This window comes from Leptodactylus fuscus, chromosome 7 (genome assembly GCF_031893055.1).
Source record: "Leptodactylus fuscus isolate aLepFus1 chromosome 7, aLepFus1.hap2, whole genome shotgun sequence".
Classification (NCBI taxonomy): domain Eukaryota; kingdom Metazoa; phylum Chordata; class Amphibia; order Anura; family Leptodactylidae; genus Leptodactylus; species Leptodactylus fuscus.
The window spans coordinates 105,705,773-105,728,892 of NC_134271.1; positions in this window are offsets into that span (position 1 = coordinate 105,705,773).

Sequence of the window (23,120 nt, forward strand, 5' to 3'; positions counted from 1 at the left end):
TCAATGACATATGTGACTTCTTATCCACATGTTGTTGGATAGAATTATCTGGTGGCAATTACAATTTGAAATTGCGACACTGGTTTTAAAACTTTACAGAATGCAATGCATGCACATATATACAGTAGATGCAAGGTTGTCAATGCACAATTATAAATCCGAATTCACATTTGCAGATTTGTGGCAAAAGTTCGGTAACTATTAGTTCCATTCACATGATTGGATGAAGGCCACAAATCGCAATGCTCGGACAAAAAAAATGTTGCAAAAAAGAACACAGCAAAAAAAATCTAGGATTTTCTACTGCTTTTTTTTTTGCCTTGTTTCATTTTTGTCCTTCCATGTAAGTATACGGGCAAGTAAAATTAACATGTTGCGTTTTTCAAAACCACATGCTTTTTGAAAACTTTTCCATTTCTGTATCTTATTCACTATTCTGGCTCTGTAAAATGATGCCTTTTACTGCTGTGTTTCCACAACGTGTGACCTTCTGACAGGATTCGTTTTTACCCGGGAAGAGGTTAATCACATTTTTTGCATATATTTTTAAAGAATTTTTGGTGAAGTTTTTAAAGATTCTCCATGTTTTTATCTAGATTATAAACAGTTCCTAACAATTCTGCAGTTTTCATTCTGACCTCTAAGCCAAATAATATGCTAAGACTTCTAATAGAAGAATTTTTTTGCATCCATAATAGGTGATTTCATAGCTTATCTACTTTCCTTCCTGCACAATGACCTCTGCAGAGGTCAGAGAACAAGTCTAGAAAACCTTCCTCAAGTCTAAAGGGTGTGCTCTAGACCATTGTGGCTATAGCCCATGTTCAATATCCAGGAAACAAGTCACAAACTATTTTCGGGTTAGTGGTTAGAGTTTAAATTTTTACGATTTCTATTAAATATAGATAAAATTAATGGAAACTTAAAAACATCACCATAAATTCTTTAAAAAGTATGTTTAATATAAAAAACGGTTTCAAAGTATAAGTAATTTCCTGGTGACACTTTAAGATGTTTTGGCACCAGCATATAGATCTCTGCAGGCCGCATACAGAGGAATGAGATAACTGCAGAACTTTCCGCAATAAATCTTTCATATGTGAATCTATCTACCCTTAGGGGTATCCCATCTAAAGGTCATACACATAAAATTTTCAGCTATGAAAATATCACAAACATTTGTTCATGACAGCAGACTACAGTCTGCCAAAAACAGGTTGGCTGAGTTGGATATTTTCAGCTGGTACTTCGGACGCAGTTATTAGTTTTAGACACAATTGTCCGATTTGGTCTGATTACACTGGGGAACACAAATTTTGTTGACTTAGATCTGACACTTGTTTCAGACTTACTTTTAGCTCTTGGTTCCAAAAATGACCCTCATTTTTCTCTAGCACGTCAAGTTTTTAGCACGTCAGAAATTAATCTGAATATATTAGAGTTATTTTCTTCCTAAAATTGCTATTTATTGCTCAGTTTGGTCCATTGTTTTAGAAGTAGTAAAGTTTTGACTTGGAATGGTGAAACTGCCACAGATGTAACAAAACGAATCTGTTGAGGCACTTACGACGAGAAGATGAAGCCACAGACATGATCGAATGGAAAGCAAAAAAGTACTTATGTCTATAAAAGAATACATTCTGTTAACTGCTTGTCTACAAACAAGAACTCACAACAAAATTCGGAAAACGATAGCTATCTAAACCAGGGGTGGGCAATTTTTCCATGGGGCCACATTAGAAATTGGAATGGTTTCAGAGGGCCGGACTAATATACTTAAGGCTTCCCACACACGACCGTGAAAACAGATCCGTGTGCGAGGCCTGCTCTGTTCTATTCTGTGGTAGTAGACTAGAACAGGACACAGGATGTCTGGAGCGCAGGGCACAAAGCCTGCTCATTGCTCCATCACAATCACATTCCCCATTGCAGCCCCCCTACACACACAGTGCTACATTGCAGCCCCCCTACACACACAGTGCTACATTGCAGTCCCACTACACACAGTATACTGTCTATTGCACCCTCGCCCACACAGTACAGTAACCATAGCGCTCCCCACAGCCCGACACTGAGTACTCACCTCTCAGCGTCTTCTCCCAGTCAGTCGGGACAGTTATGACGTCACCACGCGCGCGGGAGACGGGTGCACAACCTCCCACCACCTTGTCGCATGCGTTACCAAATAGCCTAGCGTGGTCACATCAAGATACGCTGTAGAGAAAAAAACTTGACGTGATAGAAGAAAAGTAACTGCAGATTTGAGTTCAGAATGTCAATTTCAATATTAAACAGCTCAAAAATTTAACTCAACAGAAAAAAAAAATTTTTTGTTCCCCTGTGTTATAAGGCAAGTTGCGCTAGCACCCCAGTGGGACAGGTAAATTTTTGATGTTGATGATGAGAACATTCCTACAATTGTAGGAATTGTATATGGCCAACTTGAAAAAAATATACAATATCCACAATCTTTGTCTTAATACAGTAGCCAATGACTACCTCAGCAGGTGGGACAGGGTCAGGACACCCCAGTTCTAGAGACAGGTGCAGGTCTCAGTTGTAGGGCATGTATATATCAGGTATGTACCGCATATTATACCATAAATGTTTGTAATGGGAAAATGCCTTTAAAACATAAACTTTAGGTTTCCATTGTAGTCACTGGTTATGGCTTCTTTTAGACTACAGCTATTTACAAGGGTGGTATTATCAGGATAAGCCTTGTCACATAGCTATATATATATATATATATATATATATATATATATATATATATATATATATATATATGGCATAGTAAATGTCTTCGGCTATATGGACCCTTACTGCTAGCTAGAAGAAAGACGGCCTCTACACAAGTGTCAGTACATAAGCGTACCACATTCATTCATTCAAATTGAAATCTTGAAATATTCCATGAGAAATATACAGCTGCCTGGTTTTTCCAAAAATAAAAACAGATTGCAGGAGTTGGACCAGTGGATATGACAATGAATATGGGAGCTCTCTACGGTCCAGGAATTGTAAGAAATAGAGACATGACTTCCTTATTGTGGCCAGGTTGTCTTGTTATGGATGTAGTGTCCCTGCGTGATAACCTGTCCTCAATAAGGAAATCATGGTTGGGTTTATAACAAAGTTATTGTATTCGCTGGCAACCGATGAAGACAAAAGATTGTTACCACCAAGATGGTTAGAGGAAATCTTTAAAATTCTTTAAGATTTTTAATTATTTATATTTGAAAAATGTTCATCTTAATTGTCCAACAAACTGAAATATGGTTATATTCAGGGGAAACCCCTTGGGGCCGGGGCCCTATGTGGCACAAACAGTTTTACAGTCACTATAAAGTGGATGGGATCCTAGCAAATCACACACACACTTTGGGATAAAATACACGCAGGGGACACGTTGCGATTTCCAAAACCATTGCGGTTTTGGAAATCTCAGCATGTCAATTATACCTACAAGAATGCTGTTGGTTTCCTTATGGCTACAATGGAAATAGAAAGTCCATAGAGGTAACCTCTATAAACTTTCTATGAAAAGCACATAATGTGCTCCCGCTGTGGTTCTCCAGCGCTTTTTTGCTGCCGGACGCCATATGGAGCCTTAGCCTTAATGTTGTAAGAAATACATTTATCATTATTTTTATTCAAAATTTTATTACAATTTGATTTGCTTTTGTATCTTCTGCTTGACATTGAATACCCATGAACTTCTCCAGTAGATACGGAACGAAATGTGTGTATCTTCCAACTCACAATGAGGCACACAAGTCTTTAAAGTACAAATTTAATATTTTTTGCCATGTGCATCCAGAAGAAGACAGAAAACATAACTAGATGGGAATCCATTTCAGTTCCACGCCTGATAACTTATTCTGCCATTGCCTGTTCCTGGGATTTGGAATTTTTATGACGTCTCTGATATTAATATATACATGACAGGATGGAATACAGGTAGATGGCATAGACTGAGTAACACAGAGTGATTATTTTTGTCACTGCATGTAGCGCAGGGGTTAAATTTGCCAAGATAAGCAGAAGTCCTGGAATGAGTGTGGAGGATGCGTGTTAACCTGTGTTGGTGTGAGAAATGGTTCATTTACATCACTTTTCTTCCAAGGCATTAGATTGGTGACAGTTGTGCTGCCTCTGCTACATGGCTCTGACAGGTAATTAGTCTCCGGGGAATATAAAAATGGGAACTGCTGGTTTCTATAGTAATGCATCAGATATACTGGAGGCAGATGAGCTGCTCCTGGACTATCCCAGGTTCACATATTGGCTGACTTGCTCTAACTTTAGATGATAACAGGATTAATTTAGACACAATTCAGGAGAACACAGGTAACCTATAGATGAGCATATGGCTAATTATAGATCCAATGTAATATAGTCGTGCTAGAATATTAGTCTCTCCACATGCTAAGTAATGCCTTTATTTATCTCTGCTTTTATACACAGCAGGTATACGGCTCCATTTATACCTCATACATAATAAAGCTCCCATATCACAAGGTAATAGCATCTAGAGTATTTATACACGTTGTACTACTCGTTTATACTGTCCCTGAATTGCAAGATTTATCATTGGAATTTGTTTTTCTTGGTATTCCATAGATCAGATTTGTCATTCAATACATATACTGTATACCAATAAGTATTTGGACACCTACGGTCTGAGCGGCACAAGCAGCAATTACAGCTTCAACCCTCGGGGGCATGCTTTCCACAAGTACAATTATGACGGCTAGTGGTATTGGATTCCATTAGGCTTGAAGAAGACAGGTAAGTTCTTTCACTGATTTTGGACAGCTGCTGCACCCCTTAGTTCGGTGATCCAATTCATCCCAGAGGTGCTCGATAGGGTTCAAGTCTGGGCTCTGGGCAGGCCAGTCCAGTCGGTTGACCTGATTGTCACTGTACCAAGCCATGGTAGACCACGTTACATGACAGCTAGCGTTGTCATCCTGGAAGTAACATTGGTCCGACCCATAGAACCGCCATAATGTAGGAATCACACTTATCTAAAATAGTGCAATAGGTGTCGACGTTGAGTTTACCATGCACTGGGACCGAGGGTCCCAGTCCATACCAGGAGAAACACCCCCAGACCATAACTCCACCTCCACAGAACTTTACTGGGTGTCCAAATACTTATTGGTAGACAGTGTTGCACTGAACGTATAGTTAATACTCTGCTAGTTAATAGTATGGTGCTGTAGTGCCGATGCCGGTGTCCAGAAATTCAAGGATATTCAGTCCTAAGCAAGAACCAGTCCTGGTTAATAGATGCTAGATCAATAATTCACAATGTAGGACCATAGCAGCTCAATCAATACCAAGTGTTTATTGTGCGTTCAAATGCCTGTAGATGGCGTACCTACCCAGAATCTCTCTAACATAATGAACAAAACAATAGTAGGATCCAACAGGGAATGATGGAATTAAGCCCATATTCATTTTCATAAGAAAAAAGCACAAAAGGTAACTCACAAGAAGGAAATATAGTATACCAACAAGTTAATGGAAATTATGCTGATGCTGTAGATGACATGAGAAATTCTGGTTCACACCCCCCATGTCCAAGATTCCTGAATCTTGGCTATTGGTACAACATGAAATCTCTGTTTCTGTTTATTTCCCATATTTCTCCACTCCATCCTTAGCTCACAGAGATCAAAAGTCCAAAAAGTTTCCAAAAGATGGTAGTTGGGATTGTTTTGTGATACCCCTTTATCTATGGACTAGATGAAGTGAGGTCATGAGCCTGACGTACTGTAGACATCTCACTAGGATGGGATTTCTACTCCAGTACCATTATAGGACCAGAGTAAAGCACGGGGTGAGCTCATAACCTTCATGTAGAAATGTATATCCTGTATAGTCTCTGCTCTGGAACAGATGGGTCTCTCTTTGTTTTCATTTCCAATGCACGAGCATTGCATTTGTCTAGTTTTAGTTGACACATTTTCATACCTGGGGTTAATATAAAATATGCCTTGTACAGCAATCCATCAAATCAGTGTTAATTCAGTCAATTGGAAAGGGAAATCCAGAATCAGGAGATTTTCTGTTTGACCCTGTCACATATTGACTACCTAGCGCTTTCCGATTAGCAGAATAAATAATGGCACAATGATTAGCCCAGCAATATAATGGCCTCATAGAGTAAATGTACAGTGACATACACAAATCTGTGCAGACTCCAGCATAAAAGAAGCTGAACATAACAGTATACAAGCTGACGCACACTGACACCCTGTGTCACATCAACAACAAGAGGGACATGGTCACAAGCTGGCACTCAAGTGTTATGCAATGAGGAAACTCTTAAAGGGATCCTATCATTCAGAAGTAATTTTTTCTGCCTAACACGTCAGAATAGCCTTAAGAAAGGCTATTCATCTCCTACCTTTAGAAGTGGTCTCCAGCCCATCATTCGGTAGAAATACTGGTTTTTACCGGTATGCAAACGAGTTCCCTCGCAGCACTGGGCATGGGCCCCAGCGCTCAGACAGCACTGGGGGCGTCCCCAATGCTGCCAGAGAACTCTCCAGCACCGCCTCCATCTTCGCCAGGAACATCGTCTTCCTGTGTCTTCTTCCGGCGCAGGCTTTGAAAATTGTAGGCCTTGGGCAGAGCCTACTGCGCATGCCCACAGGCCACAAGAAAAATGGCTGCTTACATTTTATATAAGCTAGCAAAAGGGACTGTCCTTTGATATACAGTCCATGGTCATGTGATATACAGTGCATGGTCATGTGACATAAAGTCCATGGTCATGTGATATAAAGTCCATGGTCATGTGATGAGTACACAGGTGCACAGTTTTTTACACAATAATCAGACATCTGCCTGGTAGCGAGCTGTACTCCTGTGTGTACATCACATGACAATGGACTGTATATCACATGACCATGGACTGTAAATGACATGACCATGGACTATATATCACACGACCATGGACTGATTTTTATCCACTTTGGGTAAGCACAATGAATGACAGCACGAAGAGATCTTGAAGACCATGAGGAATTGCTAAGTGAAGTATGTTGGAAAATTATACAACTTTCCATTATACAAACAATAAAATGTGTCTCTCCATATTGGTCTGAAAGTGGCCAACCCCATTAAGGGACGTCTACCACCAGACTGATAGCAATGCCGTGTAGGGAATGGTATTGGCTGTGCAAACATAGCTTTGGTTTGTACAGTATGAACGGTCTGGCATCTCACAGGGAAATAACTTTTACCTATTCTCTGCTCCTCACACCTTCCATATCCTACATGCACTGCCTCTGTAGTTTAATGTATCCATCCCCCTTATTGAGCCGTCGTTGTGGCTTCCATCTAAAATCATGCACATGAATGTGCAAAGTTAGGACCATCCACAGTACTAACGAATGTTGCGGAGGATACTCTACTGAATGTGTCTGATTTTGTAACAATAAGGTCATTTGCATATACAATAACATTTTTCCCAGAGATGCCACATCAGACCAAAGGTATGATTGCACAACGAATACAATATACTATACAGAACTGCAGTTAGTTGGTGCAAAATGTTGATGATAGACTCCCTGTAAGGGTTTAGAGGATGCACCCACACTCCTATCAATATGAAGAAGACTGATATTAATCATTGATCAACAACATTATTAAAGCTTCCACAGTGGTATCTCTTGTACATGACAAGTATTGCAGTGTTTCTTGTTATTACCAATGGAATCTTTCCTTAATGCCTGACCTTCAGTTACCTGATGCAGAAAGCCTCTGACTCTGTGCAGATCCCTTCACTTTGGTCAATCACATAACCTGACCTCTATTTTCATTCTATCTTAGACTTCTATATTAACAATTCTCTTATCTTGTATTCCTGCTGATACTTTTGTTGGGGTCAGTTTTTTACATGAAACAGTCAGTATTGAATTCTTCCAAATCCCATAGCTCTCATGCTTCTTGCTTCCTGAACGCAATATTGACCTGGATACCGGTTTTATTAATCATTCTGGCCTTTCTTGGAAGCAGTCTGAACTTTGCAATGTATTTTTTATTTTAAACAGGTCATTTAGTAATAAAATACAGTGTATATATCGAGCACACAGAGTAATGCTTCATTTTCTAAAGTAGCACTTTGTGTCCCAGAGATGCTTTGTCTTATTATAATGTGGTGCAGGAAGTTGTATCCATAGTCAGCCAAATTAATACCAAATCCCTTAGAAAAAAATATCTATATACTGCCATATAACTGTAGTGCCCTATAGCAGTCTGCAATTTTCATGTTATACCAATGTACAAAGTTCATGTACCCTAAAAAAAGCATTGCTCTAGTCTATATGTTGTCACTGGTATTGCAGGATTTACTGGAATGGAGTTGGGCTGCAATACCAAGCCTGAGTACAAGAGCGGTGCCATGTCATTCTCATACAACCTCATAAATACATCATATTTGTAAATAAAATATATTAATTTTGACACATCTCTATTTCAAACAATTAATTTGCAATATCCTATAAGATTGTATTAGCTAGTACAAGTTGACACAATTTAAAGATCAGACATGTCACCGACTTCTAGAAAGTTTCCTAAAATCTTCGAGTTACTTTTTTTGCCCATATAAAATTTCCACAGCTGAATCACTCATAAGACAAAGGAATGGATGAGCCAGACATTTCATTTCTGCCCCAATCATATGTTTAACAGGCAAGTGATCACATCATTCACCTAATGAGGATGTTAATGAATTGTCTGCAAATCTCTGGCACCTATGAAAGATGAGCCGCCAAAATTAGATTGGTAACCCTTCCGAGGTTACAGTCTGCTGGTCTTACCTCTGTCCATACAATAGAAAGTAACTAAAATATTGCACATTTATGTATTCGTATTTCAGATTAAATTTAAAAAGGAATTTGCTCATCTTGTACATATTATAATTTAATAAAAAATGCAGCAATTTACAGTCCCAGCAAATCTCAAAATTTCAATTAATCTCACCCACACATTGTGGGGAGAAAAAAAGTCCACACAGACTGAGGCTGAGCCCCACGTGGCATAAGCGCTGCGGTTTGGGGAAAAAAAAGCTGTGTTACAGGCTCTGCACAGTGGTGTGGATGGTTTTGAAAATCGCAGAATGTCAATTTTACCTACGTAAATGCCGGTGGTTTCCCTATTGCTATAATGTTAGCAGAAAGTCTGTAGAGGAAACCTCTACACATTTTTTAAAAAGTACTATGGGAAAAACCGTGATGTGTCACTGCTGCGGTTTTTCCTGCAGCCCGCTAAATGCAGCCTTACTTAGCCTTATATGGCAAACTGAAAAATGTAGTAGAAAAGCAGAGACAAATGCTAGTGTTTCTGCAGTGCTTCTTCTGGTGCGTTTATATAGCGTTTCCCTCTGGAGCTGGCCTCTTCTCATAAGGCATTGCTGGACTATAGTGATTTCAGTAGTTGGCCATGTTTGGAGAAGACTCTGCAGACACCAGAGTGCAAGGTAAAATAAAGAGGTCAGGAACTTGGGAGACTACTCAATCTATGTGAAGTGCTTTCCTGATAAGTGTATGTTAGCTTTATGTGTGCCAAGTGTAAACTTTCCTGACCTGCTTTCTGCCTCTTATTGACTCTGTAGTCTTCCTCCTCCTGTCTGCCCATATCCAAAGTTACGGCAGTGTAGCGCCCCACAGAGTGGGTCACTACAAATGTCATCTTATGTGATCTATACTGTGTACTGTGAAGGTATAGTGAGATCCAGTCAACCTGTTAGCACACACAAAGTTCCACAGCCATTATCTCTTTAAGAAAAGGGGTGGAGCTACAGACTGGAAGAGGGTCTCTCTCTTTTTCAGTTCCAGTTCAGAGGGTGCAGGAGTGTGTAAGAGAGAGGAGAGGTGTGTTGAGGTGCAGGGTATGCTGCAGCCTCATGGTGTGATAGAACAGCACAGGAGGCCGTGGACCTGCAGAGGTGAGATGAGACCTCACAGGCACGGAGCTGCAGTTATAGGACCATCAATTCCTAACTAGTGTGAGAAACACTAAGAACATTGAGAGACTCACTGGACTGAGGCCTAGTGATTGCAAGATTCCTGGAGGCTCAGTAACATACAGAGTTGGGGTGTCTGCATCCAGCATCCCAAAGAACTCGCGTTACCTGCTGTCCAGAAGGGGGATCTACCCAGTTGTACTTAACCTCTGAGCTCCTGGAACCCAGGACCAGAGGAAATCTATTAGAGAGTTTGAGCAGCAGTGGAAGGCTGAATCATACTGGTGGTAAAAGGGAAGACTGGCATCTCACTATACTGGAGCAAGGTGAATCCTCCTGTAACATCTGTTATCTCCTGCTGACTACAGAAGTAAACTGTAAGTGTTTGGTTAACCCCTGTCTGGACTGTATTCTTTCATCGATCCTCTGTTACTCCTCCTGGAAATCATCCCTTCCTCACCTATATCATCTGGCCCTGGGACCTGCCCTGGTTGGGGAGGGTATAACATCTGGCACTGCATCACCACCTATTCCCAGAGGCCCTATCTACAGTGCCCGGCTTCACCTCAAGCCGAAACCCCAACTGGCGTCACGACAAACTTTTATTTTTCTTTATTTTTCTTTAATCCATTTTTGCTTAAAACTCCCCTTTTTCAAGGCGCTGCCGCCCCCGGTGTCGGGCCTGCTCGCACCGTGAATCTACATAGGCCGAGCTGGGGCGACTCACCTTTTTGGCGTCACGAACAGGATAGCGAAAGTGCGCAAAACTTTTATTTTTGTTCAAAAGACTGTTGCATTTTTCAAAATTTTCCCTGCTTTCCACAATAGCAATGAACAGCAATTGCATGATTCAAGTTACACTGAACTGCAGGGTTGGTTTCTCTTCCTTGCAAGCCACACTGAGTGCAGAACATGTGACATGCCTGTGCAAGGAGCAGTGAAAGATACAGATTGCATCATCCTCAACTGCAGTGATAAATCCATCCATCCATCCGGATCAACACCTTACAGTATCAAGTCCGGTGAGTGTGGCCTTGCTGGGGTTAACAAGGGGGGGTGATGTATCAAGCAAGTGGATCCTCATCCCCAGGCCCCTCTGAATCCCCCATAGACTCTAACCGTGGTCACAACCAAGTAACTATGGCACCTATATTACCGTTAACAATGCCGTACATTCCAGGTGCATCCTGGCTGCCCCAGTATACAGGCGAGTCCCATAGCCTCAGAGACTTTAAAGAAAAGCTGACTAGCCTGTTTGACCTATACCCTATGACAGAGGAGCAAAAGGTTGGAATATTAATAAGTCAACTTGGTGGTGCAGCACAAAGGGAAGTTAAATCCTGGCCATTGAATGATAAAAGATCTGTAAAGGACATTTTTACCCAAACTCAGGATCACCTTTGACACCCGCACCACATCAGAGATAAAGATGCGGTTTTTCAGCTGTAAGCAAAAACCGCAGGACACTGTGAGAGATTTTGCCCTTAATCTGCAAGAAGCCTTGTGGGTTATTAAACAAGTAGATCCAGATAGTATTCAGGATGAGGACAGGATGCTAAAAGAACAGTTTGTAGAAGGCCTATTGTCAGAATCCGGTAAGGCCCAACTGCGCATGATGGCCCTGCAGAATCCTGATATGAGCTTTATTGAATTCAAGGACGGATCCATCCGTATCCTGAGGGAACCTGTCTATCCATGCGGACAGACGGAGGAGCAACAAGTTGCTCTCCACAGGCAAACACCTGTGAGCCCTGCAAATGCTGCACCTTTTCCATCTACTGTACAGTGTGCACAGATCCAATCTGATGATGCTGCAGAGCTGCGGTTACAAATGACTGAGCTAACTAAACATGTAGCTGCATTAACCAAAACTGTTCAAGATCTCCAAGTTTCTTCTCCAGCAAAGATCCAGCTTGCTTCCAGCCCAGAGGATCTACCTTGGAGACGTTCAAGAAGAACATTGTTTCCTCAACAGCGACTGACGCGCAACGGCAGGAGGACCACTGACAAGTTTGACCCCTCTGGCCGACCCATCTGCAGACGGTGTGATAAGGTTGGTCATGTTGAGAGAGAGTGTCCTTTAAATGGGCAACTCCTGGAGTAGAGGACCAACCTTCAGGAGTAAGACGATTTGGTCCAACTAGCTGGAAAAGCAGGTATGTAGGTGGACGTCCTATAATTCCAGTTACAATTGATGGTGTCCCTTTCACAGCGCTGCTGGACACTGGTTCACAGGTAACCACTATTCCTCAGACTTTGTTTCGCAGGTACTGGACTGATGCTGATATTACCCAGCATCCAAATGGGGACTTAGTACTAATTGCTAGTAATGGACAGCCCCTGTCCCAGGTGGGATATAAAGAGGTCACCCTGAGAGTAGGTGGCACGGATCTTAAATCCCAAGGTCTAATAATTGTTGATGTGGATGAAGGGGAATTTGCTAATGTGTTAACATTGGGGACTAATGTGTTGGAGAATTGTCTAGATGAGGTAATTGCCATCTTACAGGACGCATTGAGATCTACCCCCTACCAAGAAAGATATGCTCTGAATAAGGAGATTAAAGCCCTTGTCCAGCGTCAACAAGTGGAGTTAGCAGGTGGAGAGATTGGCAGTGTGAGGGTAAGTGACCCCAATTCCATCATGCTTCCCCCCAGGAGTGAAATCATTGTCTGGTGCAGAGCAGCAATAGGCATCAAAGGGCAAGACTACCAGGCCCTGATGGAACCTGTCTATTCTGACTGTAGACCCACTGTTATGATAGCTAGAGGGATAGTTAATGTGAAGAAGGGCAGAGTACCAGTGCGCATATTGAACTGTGGGGAGGAGGAGGCTTGCTTACCCAGGTATGCCACAGTAGCTAAACTGTTCGCTGTCAGTAACAATGACATCCAGCCAACAGAGCCCTTGGCTTCCTCTGATCAGACAGATGTTAATGATTCCCCAAAACAGTTAGAGGACTGGTGTCAAGCAATACACATTGGCACTGACAGCACTCCTCAATACCAAAGGAATGGGGTTGTGCGGTTAGCACAAGAGTATGCAAGGGTATTCAGTAAGACTCCCTTGGACTTTGGGCAGGTGACGGTAATACAACATACCATCCCCACAGGAGACCATCCACCAATTAAAGAAAGGTATAGGCCCATTCCACCCGCACATTATCAGTGTACTAAGGACATGATTAAGGACATGAAGAGTGCTGGGGTAATCAGGGAAAGCCATAGCCCCTGGGCAGCACCCTTAGTGTTAGTTCGCAAGAAAGATGGGACAATGCGCATGTGTGTGGATTATAGAAAAATTAATAATATCACGCACAAGGATGCTTACCCTTTGCCGCGCATAGAGGAGTCACTAGCAGCGCTCAGGACGGCTAAGTACTTTTCTACCCTGGACCTAACCAGCGGGTATTGGCAGGTTCCTGTAGCAGAGGCTGATAAGGAGAAGACTGCCTTTACGACTCCCATGGGTCTTTACGAATGTAATGTCATGCCCTTCGGCCTATGCAATGCGCCAGGAACCTTTCAAAGGCTGATGGAGTGCTGCCTAGGACACAAGAATTTTGAGACAGTCTTATTGTACCTAGACGATGTGATTGTTTATTCCGGAACATATGAGGATCACTTGCAACACCTGGCTGAAGTCTTTGAGGCCTTGTCCAACTTTGGCCTGAAGGTCAAGCCTTCCAAATGCCACCTCCTGAAACCAAAGGTACAGTACCTAGGACATGTGGTCAGTGCAGAAGGAGTTGCCCCAGACCCAGACAAGGTGACTGTGATCAAGGACTGGAAAGCCCCAACTACCATCAGAGAGATCCGCCAATTTCTAGGGTTAGTTGGCTACTACAGACGATTTATCAAGGACTTCACTACCCTAGCAGCCCCCTTGCAGGATCTCCTTGTCGGCCAATCCAACAAGTCTAAAGGCAAGAGCCCCCTAGTGGAGTGGAACCCCCAATTGGAAGACTCTTTCCAGAAGCTAAAGCAAGCCCTCACTGGAGAAGAGATCCTAGCCTATCCTGACTACAGTCAGCCCTTCATACTGTACACAGATGCAAGCAACAATGGACTTGGAGCTGTCCTCTCTCAAGAACAGCAAGGCAAAGAGAAAGTCATTGCTTATGCAAGTAGGAAGCTTCGTCCTTCTGAGAGGAATCCAGTCAACTATAGCTCCTTCAAGTTGGAACTTCTAGCAATAGTATGGGCAGTGACAGAGAGGTTCAAGCATTACCTGGCTTCTTCAAGATTCACAATCTACACCGATAACAATCCCTTGACACACCTGGACACTGCTAAGCTTGGAGCTCTGGAGCAGAGATGGCTTGCCCGCCTATCCAATTTTGAATTTGTCATCAAGTACCGAGCTGGCAAGAAGAACCTGAATGCAGATGCCTTGTCCCGCATGCCCAACCCTCCTGATCCAGAGGAATCTGATGACTTAGAGGAGGTAGAAATGCCAGCCTTCTACAACAATCGAATGGTCCATAACTCTGGCTGTATGACTGGAAGAAGTCTAGCAACTCAAGAGATCTCCCTGAATCCATTACCTCATCATGGCTGGGCCGAAACACAAGAGAGTGATCCAGCTGTGCACCTTGTCAAAGAACTTCTTGGAGTAGAAAACACCTCTTTACCTGTGGATGCACCACCAGAAGCTCAACAGCTCTGGAAAGAGAGGAAGAAGCTCTTTGTTTTTGAAGGGAAGTTGGTTCGAAGAGCTATCAATCCAAGAACCCATGAACTACTTTGGCAGATCGTAGTACCCCAAAAGGACATACCTATGGTGCTAGGAGCTTATCACAACCAAGCAGGACACTTCGGGTGGAAAAAACTAGAAGTGGTGATCCGAGACCGTTTCTTCTGGACGGGTATGAGAAAATCCATTGAGCAGTGGTGCAGAGAATGTGGTACGTGCAATCTCAGGAGAAAAGACACTACTACTCAAAAGGCCCCCCTGCAACCTATCCAGACAAAGCAACCCTTGGAGATAGTGGCCTTAGACCACGTGCAGCTGACTCCCAGTAGATCGGGATACACCTATGCCCTTACCATTGTGGATCATTACTCCCGCTTCCTGGTCGTTGTTCCAGTTAAAGATCAGACTGCAAAAACAGCTGCAAAAGCATTCCAAGAGCATTTCTGTCGGCCCCATGGTTATCCTGACCAAGTCTTGACTGACAGAGGTCCAGCATTTGAAGCGGAGGTATTCAAAGAGTTCTGCTTCCTCTATGGATGTAAGAAGATCAGAACAACCCCATACCACCCTCAAGGGAACGGACTTTGTGAGAAAATGAATCACCTGGTCATCAGTTTGTTGCAGACCTTGCCTTTGGAAGAGAGAAACCAATGGCCTGAAAAATTGCCTGACTTAATTGAAATGTACAACCATGTCCCGACTAGCTCCACAGGGTATTCTCCAGCATACCTAATGCGTGCCAGACCAGGTAAACTTCCTATTGACTTGGAGATGGGAGTCCTAAATCCTGAGGAAGTGCCCAACTCACCTCATCTTGATTGGATTGCTGAAAGACAGTTGCAGTATACAAAGGTTCAGCAGTGTGTAGAGCAAAGCCTTGACCAAGCTAGGCAAAGACAAGAGAAAAGCTACAACCAACATGCCCCAGCTTCCCCTTTACCAGTTGGTGAGCAAGTATTGAAAAGAAAGAGAAGGCACCACAAACTAGATGATCAATGGGAATCTGAACCCTATACTGTCCAACCATCTAATAGCGATAACAGCAAAGTATGTAAGATTTCCAAAGATGGCGGAAAGACTTGTATAACTGTATCCAGAGACAATCTGAAACTATGTCCGTCTCAATTACGTGAGGAAGCAGGAAGCAAAGTGGAAGAAAATCCTCAACAATCAGGAAAATCTGAGACAGAAGTTCAGACCATACTTGGGCCGTTTCCGAGTTCTTGGCCGCAAATTGAAGGTGCTTTAGTAGTACCAGTAATGCTGTTCCCACAAACATCCTCTCAGGAGATAACGGATTCTCAAGAACAGCCAATTCCAGTTCCTGATGATGTACCAGCGCAAATTCCAGTAAGCCCGATTCCTAGTGAAAGTATGTCTACCGTTTCCCTGGTGACTCCAGTAAGTAGGAGAAGACTGCCAGGAATCCCATTTTTGCGTAGATCTCAGCGCAATACACAGGGACAACTCCCCATACGTTACAGGGACAATAAGTAGAGGCATACTAACCCAATATGTTTACAGATAGTTGTGTTGTATTTGTATATGTTCAATTCAGTTTATGCAACGTTAAAGGTTTAATTTAAGTGCTGGCTCCCAAACGGATTGCACTAATAGGTGAGTCAGAAATATGAACTGTGCATTAATACTTACTCTCCTGAGCATGGCATTACCAAGAGAGAATGGACTAAAGTAACTGTGCCAGTGTTTAACATGTTTAGTTTTTCAGGGTTCCTGCCACAATAACTTTCTTGTGGTACTGAAACTTTTAAAACTTCCATTTGCCTACCAACCTCTTCAAGTGCATGGAATGCAATTTATGCAGGTGCACCAACGCTCCCGGGGGTTGGGGGATGTTTCAAATATGGCGGCCTGTCGGATAGGAGCCATCAAAACAGCCTGTGCAGTGAAGAATTTTGAATGTTCCAAAATACTCCGCAGCTGCACTCGGAGTTAAGGAGGTGGACTAAGCGGTTTGGGGCTGTAATCCGCAAGGAAAGCAACCGTGAATGTTGCTGGGTTGTAAGGAATACACAACCAGAGACTGTTACAGAAATTGTGTTTCCTTGAACATTTTTGTGACAGTTTAAAATGGTCTTAAATAAGTTGCACTTTTCTCCTTAGGGAATTTACTTACATATGAAGTTTACACTTGTATGTAATGTTCTTCAAACACTATGGTGTTCATGTTACCGTCTACCAACCCTCTTCTTAGTTCATCGGAAGGGTAGCCCGAGACGTGCTACTTTTAACAAGGGGGGAATGTAGCGCCCCACAGAGTGGGTCACTACAAATGTCATCTTATGTGATCTATACTGTGTACTGTGAAGGTATAGTGAGATCCAGTCACCCTGTTAGCATACACAAAGTTCCACAGCCATTATCTCTTTAAGAAAAGGGGTGGAGCTACAGACTGGAAGAGGGTCTCTCTCTTTTTCAGTTCCAGTTCAGAGGGTGCAGGAGTGTGTAAGAGAGAGGAGAGGTGTGTTGAGGTGCAGGGTATGCTGCAGCCTCATGATGTGATAGCACAGGAGGCCGGAGACCTGCAGAGGTGAGATGAGACCTCACAGGCACGGAGCTGCAGTTATAGGACCATCAATTCCTAACTAGTGTGAGAAACACTAAGAACATTGAGAGACTCACTGGATCGAGGCCTAGTGATTGCAAGATTCCTGGAGGCTCAGTAACATACAGAGTTGGGGTGAGTGTCTGCATCCAGCATCCCAAAGAACTCACGTTACCTGCTGTCCAGAAGGGGGATCTACCCAGTTGTAATTAACCTCTGAGCTCCTGGAACCCAGGACCAGAGGAAATCTATTAGAGAGTTTGAGCAGCAATGGAAGGCTGAATCATACTAGTGGTAAAAGGGAAGACTGGCATCTCACTATACTGGAGCAAGGTGAATCCTCCTGTAACATCTGTTATCTCCTGCTGACTACAGAAGTAAACTGTAAGTGTTTGGTTAACCCCTGTCTGGACTGTATTCTTTCATCGATCCTCTGTTACTCCTCCTGGAAATCATCCCTTCCTCACCTATATCATCTGGCCCTGGGACCTGCCCTGGTTGGGGAGGGTATAACATCTGGCACTGCATCACCACCTATTCCCAGAGGCCCTATCTACAGTGCCCGGCTTCACCTCAAGCCGAAACCCCAACTGGCGTCACGACAAACTTTTATTTTTCTTTATTTTTCTTTAATCCATTTTTGCTTAAAACTCCCCTTTTTCAAGGCGCTGCCGCCCCCGGTGTCGGGCCTGCTCGCACCGTGAATCTACATAGGCCGAGCTGGGGCGACTCAGCAGCAGAGGAGTTTCGTGAAGCCTGCCTAGGTCTTTCTATGGCCACTGAGTCGTGTGAGATTCTCAGGGAAGAAGAGGAGTGCAGCACACATAGGCTAGATTCACACTTGCTCTGGGCTCTCCGTCGTACAGGAAACGATGGAGAGCCTATATGCTAAAACAGTGGTTACCTGTGGACCCCATAGACTATAATGGGCTCCACCAGGTTTATAATGAAACCGGTGGAAAGAAAAGTACTCTGTGCAGGAGACTCCAACACAGATATGAACCTAACCATAGAAACACGCTCATTATCAAGTTGCAAGAAGACTGTAAGGGAGAACAGGCAATTGGTGGTGTAAGAGGGTTCTTTCAGTCCATCACCATTGGAGGTCTCCCACTACTCCCTGTGTACCCATGTGTCTACCAGATATATTCCCACAGGATGCAAATGCTGGCACACAATGGTGTTTTTGTTGAGGTGTTCGCTGCAGAAATGCTGTGGATTTGTCCCAAATTTCACCCTTTGTAATGCAAAGGCTGAAATTCATAGTAAAAATCCACAACATGTAACAGACGTTCTGCAGACTGAAAATCCTCACCATGGGTCAATTCATGTATAGAGTCTGTGCAGATCTTTGCTGCAATGTATAGATGAGGTTTCTTTAAAAAGCTCATCCAATGTTCTGCTATAGTAAAATGCCACAGATTCTTTTTGCACAGAAATTCCTTGCCAAAATTCTGCATCATTTTAGTCCTGTGGGAACATACCCTTAGGCTGCGTTCACACGTAGTAAAGTGGAGCGCAATCTGGCACGTATACGGCACATTAGAGTTTGTGCGCTCAAAAAGATCCCATTGATTTCAATGGGAGTTACGAGTGTATACGCTGCAAAATTACAGGCGCAAAATAACGCGGCGTATACGCTCGTAACTCCCATTGAAATCAATGGGATATTTTTGAGCGCGCAAAATGCTGACACGTGTATGCGTGCCAGCTTGCGCTCCATTTTACATCATGTGAATGCACCCGTAAGGCTTATTCACACAACATTGTGAGGGTTGTATTACCCGGAATGATGACGACAGTGTGAATGGAACTTACTAGATTATAGTGAGTTATAAAGCAATAAGCTCCTGAAGAGCTGGGGCACTAATGTGCTGACATCTTGCAAAAGGTAAGCATAATAAGGCTAATGATCCCTGCACTTACATAATACAAGAATATATCAATATACCACAGTTATTACTGTAACATATTAAGAAACATTCATATTTTATGCTAGTGGTTTGAGAATTTTTTGCTGTGTCTTGTTTTTTTTCCAGCTGGAAAGAAACAGTCTTTAAAATAATTAAGAATCTGAAGTATATAATCACGTATAAATAGCTGGTAGGAAATACTGCAAGACTACATTATAGTGGTTACTTACATGACTGCTAGACTTCAGTCTCAAATTCTCATCTAGTTTCTAAATAACCGGCTGGTATATTATTATACCGTACATATGATATAACACAGAGTACAGATCTATCTGTCTGTAGATCTACAATACAGAAATATCCTGTGATGTCTTCTCTAATTGAAATGGTGAAAATAGAGTAAAATTTCCTGTTCAACACAGAAGTATATTTAATACAAATATCCTATATGAATACCATAACCCAGGGGTCGGCAACCTTTTTTGTTCAACGTGCCAAATAAAAAAAAAAAAAGATCAAAGATGAGCTATGCAGTGTGCCATGTAGTAACGCAATGATTGTCATCCCCTAAATGAGAGCCATATAACAGGACTTATAACAGGGACGTGTGCTGGGGTAGCCAAACCAAGCCAGGGATTTAGCTATAAAGGGTGTATAAAGGTATCAACCGCAGCAAAATCTGTAACAAAACACTGTGTTTCCACCAGGGGGTTCAGCCTACCTGAGGTATTTTTCATTAGTTATACAGTAATCACAGTCAAATCACAACTAAAACCATATGTCAGTGGCGTAACTAGGAATGGCGGGCCCCAAGACGAACATTTGACATGGACAAGGGCGCAAGCCAGGCCCACGTGACGTCTGGGACATCACCAAGTAGGCCGGAAGTCTGCTGTAACCCAGGAGAGGTAAGTAGCAGTGTTTTTTATGTTCCCTCACCTTTCCTAGTCCTCCGATCATTATAATCCAGGGTCTGAAAAGACCCCCCTTCCTAAGTATAATGATAGTGTTTGTGGGGTTTGCGGACCTGTGGTCTCACTTACCGATCCCCTCTCCTGCTCACAGCTGCCTCTGCAGAAGGGGAAGTCCTGGAAGCTGTTAGCAGGAGCAAGGATTGGTAAGTAAATAGGGCCCATTACCTGCTGGATTTACTCAAGCAGGTAACGGCCTATTAAAAAATAAATAAATAAATAAATAAATAAATAAATTTAGCCGTAGCGGCTGCAGCCAGGTCCCATAATGTCCCGGCCCTGTGGCAGCTGTTACTGCTGCTACCCTGGTAGTTATGCCCCTGCCATATGTACATATGTATGAATGAACCACAAAGAGCTGTCATATTACAAATGATGCAAATACAGAAGACTAAAATAATCAACCTGATCACAGGGGTTGAAAAATATAATCATAAAAAAAGAAGAAAAACAAGAAAGAGATGCAACATATGGCATAACCTCAGTTTGACCTGGCTATAATATGACTAAAATCCTAGGTCAACCATGACTTTGCTGAACTTGGAGAACTTGGACCATCATATCACTGAAGAACACTATGATGATCTATATTCAGTTCAGTAGAGCCATGAGGAATCTGGGTGTCATGCGCATGATATGAACATATAAAACTAGTCCAAGTGTGGTTTCCAACAGTTTTAATGAAGTGTAGCAAGACTTGTCATAGTGTTGGCAATGTATACACTGCTTACATTTTCCCCTGAAATGTGGCAATTGACATAATCCTCATGGGTTTTTATTGCCTTCTTCTGGAACACTGTGGGGGATAGTAGGCTTTTAGGTTGGACTTGATGGACTGATGTCTTCATCCAACCTCATCTACTATGTAACTATGTAACTATTAGTTTTTGTCTCCAATGGGCTTCCAATCTAATTTCCTACTCCCCATGCTAGTGAGGGTGTTATAGAATTCCTCTAAACAATCAGTTAGTTGTACATTAAGTAGATAACAATGCTAAGCCACCATGCTCCAAGAGTCAATAGATTCAGTCTGACTCCATTATTACAAAGCACATACCTATTTAGGTTTCTATTTTCTGTAATATGTCACAGACATATATCTCACCGAAAGACTAAAAAAAGCAATCCATTATTACCAGGCACATTTCTCTTAGTAGTTGAGTTGCCAGTAAGTTTTGCCAATAAATATGTTTCAGACATAAACACATATAGTCCAGATGGATTTCTACAGACACACATACACTGTAAGTCAATAGACCGTTCTTCTAAATATTGAATTGGTAGGAAGAATGGTTAAGAAAGAATTGATCTTGTTACTCATTTCCACGTTTAAGTTTAGGTTTATTCTGAAATCCTAATTTCTAGTTTGCTTATGGTATAAATACATCATGTATTATTTATGCCGTACTGATTTTGACTTCCCACCTGTTCTATACGCTGGTTGATGCCGAATATTATAACCATCATCACAAGCTAAACCTCCAGATGAACCCCTTTATTACATATGCAGTATGTATATGTGTATGTACGTCAACTGTATGGAGCTGTCCACAATATGTGGATGGGAAGAAGTGAAGGTGCAGCATTACTGTTTGGGCAAAATCCTCAATTGTTGGTGCCCCCAGAATTGGCTGTTGACTGCTACCAATCTCATTGGAAGGGAGATGCCTTTACTACCATAAAACAATCAACCACAATATCCCCATAACACAACCAGTTATGGTGCCCCTATGATACAGTCAGGCTACAGTTTCAGTAACCCATACTTTAGCCAGCCACAGTGCCCTCCTCCCCACCCATAACATATCCAACCATGATGCTCACGTAAATCATACCACGGTGCCTACACAAGCACCCAGAGCATACCTAAAATTCACCATGTTTACCAATACATAGCTAGTCACCAAAAGTGTAATGGAACCGGGGTACTGCCCCTGTAAATTTTTTGGATAGGACCACATGCACCAATACAATGGTTTCCTAAGATATGGATATATAGGGTTACATGATACTGGAACAGTGCAATGCATGCTTTCATCTGTATTAATGGAAGTTATCAATGCAGAAACTATATATCTACCCTATATCTACAGGAGCTTATCTAGCAAAGACTGGCACCCACTGGTATAATGCTATTTACACACACTATAATGTCCCACAGTGGCCCCTTCACACAGTATAATGTCCCACAGTGGCTTTCACACATCGTATAATGTCATATAAAGGGCCCCTATACACAGTATAATGTCCCATAAACTGCTGCAATATATCTTACCATAGAAGACAACAAAAACTAATGAAAAGTCATTGAAAATCTTCTGTGAAAAATATCGCCCTGCAGCAGTTTAACCAATTGTAGAAGTTTGGATTAGCTCTGCTACATAAGAATGTCACTTTTGTGAATTTGGAGAAAAGAACCTTGAAGTCTTATGCAAATGAGGCGGTATGGAACACTGCTCTTGCTGCTCGAGTAAGATGGGTGATGTCACAGTAAGGGAAGGATCAACTCTCAAACCATGAGATGGTAGGTTCAGAGGACAACAGCAGTGCTCCAGGGAGATTAAGGCCTGTGTCTTGGGGTCATAAAAATGGGAGATTCTCTTCCTATGACACTATGCAGAGCTATCTATATTTGCAAAGATATCACTGGTTGAAAACACAGTCGGAATTGGGATATTTATATCATATAATTGTTTGACGTTACCCTCCCCTCATTTTCTCAGCATTATACACAGCCCCGTACTCCATACATAGTTACCCAGTGAAAGGCAGGAACATCTCTCAATACAGAAGCAAGGGGGGAAATATTTAGGATTTCACAGACACGAGACAAAATGTGTTACTAAAGTATATTACAAAATTTATTAAAGACACAAATCCTGCCACAAAATCAAAAGTTGTCTGAAAGTTTAGTTACACTTTAACAATTGACTATAAATTACACAGTCAAGTGTATAGGATTGAATACAGCATTACGTTCACTCAATTAT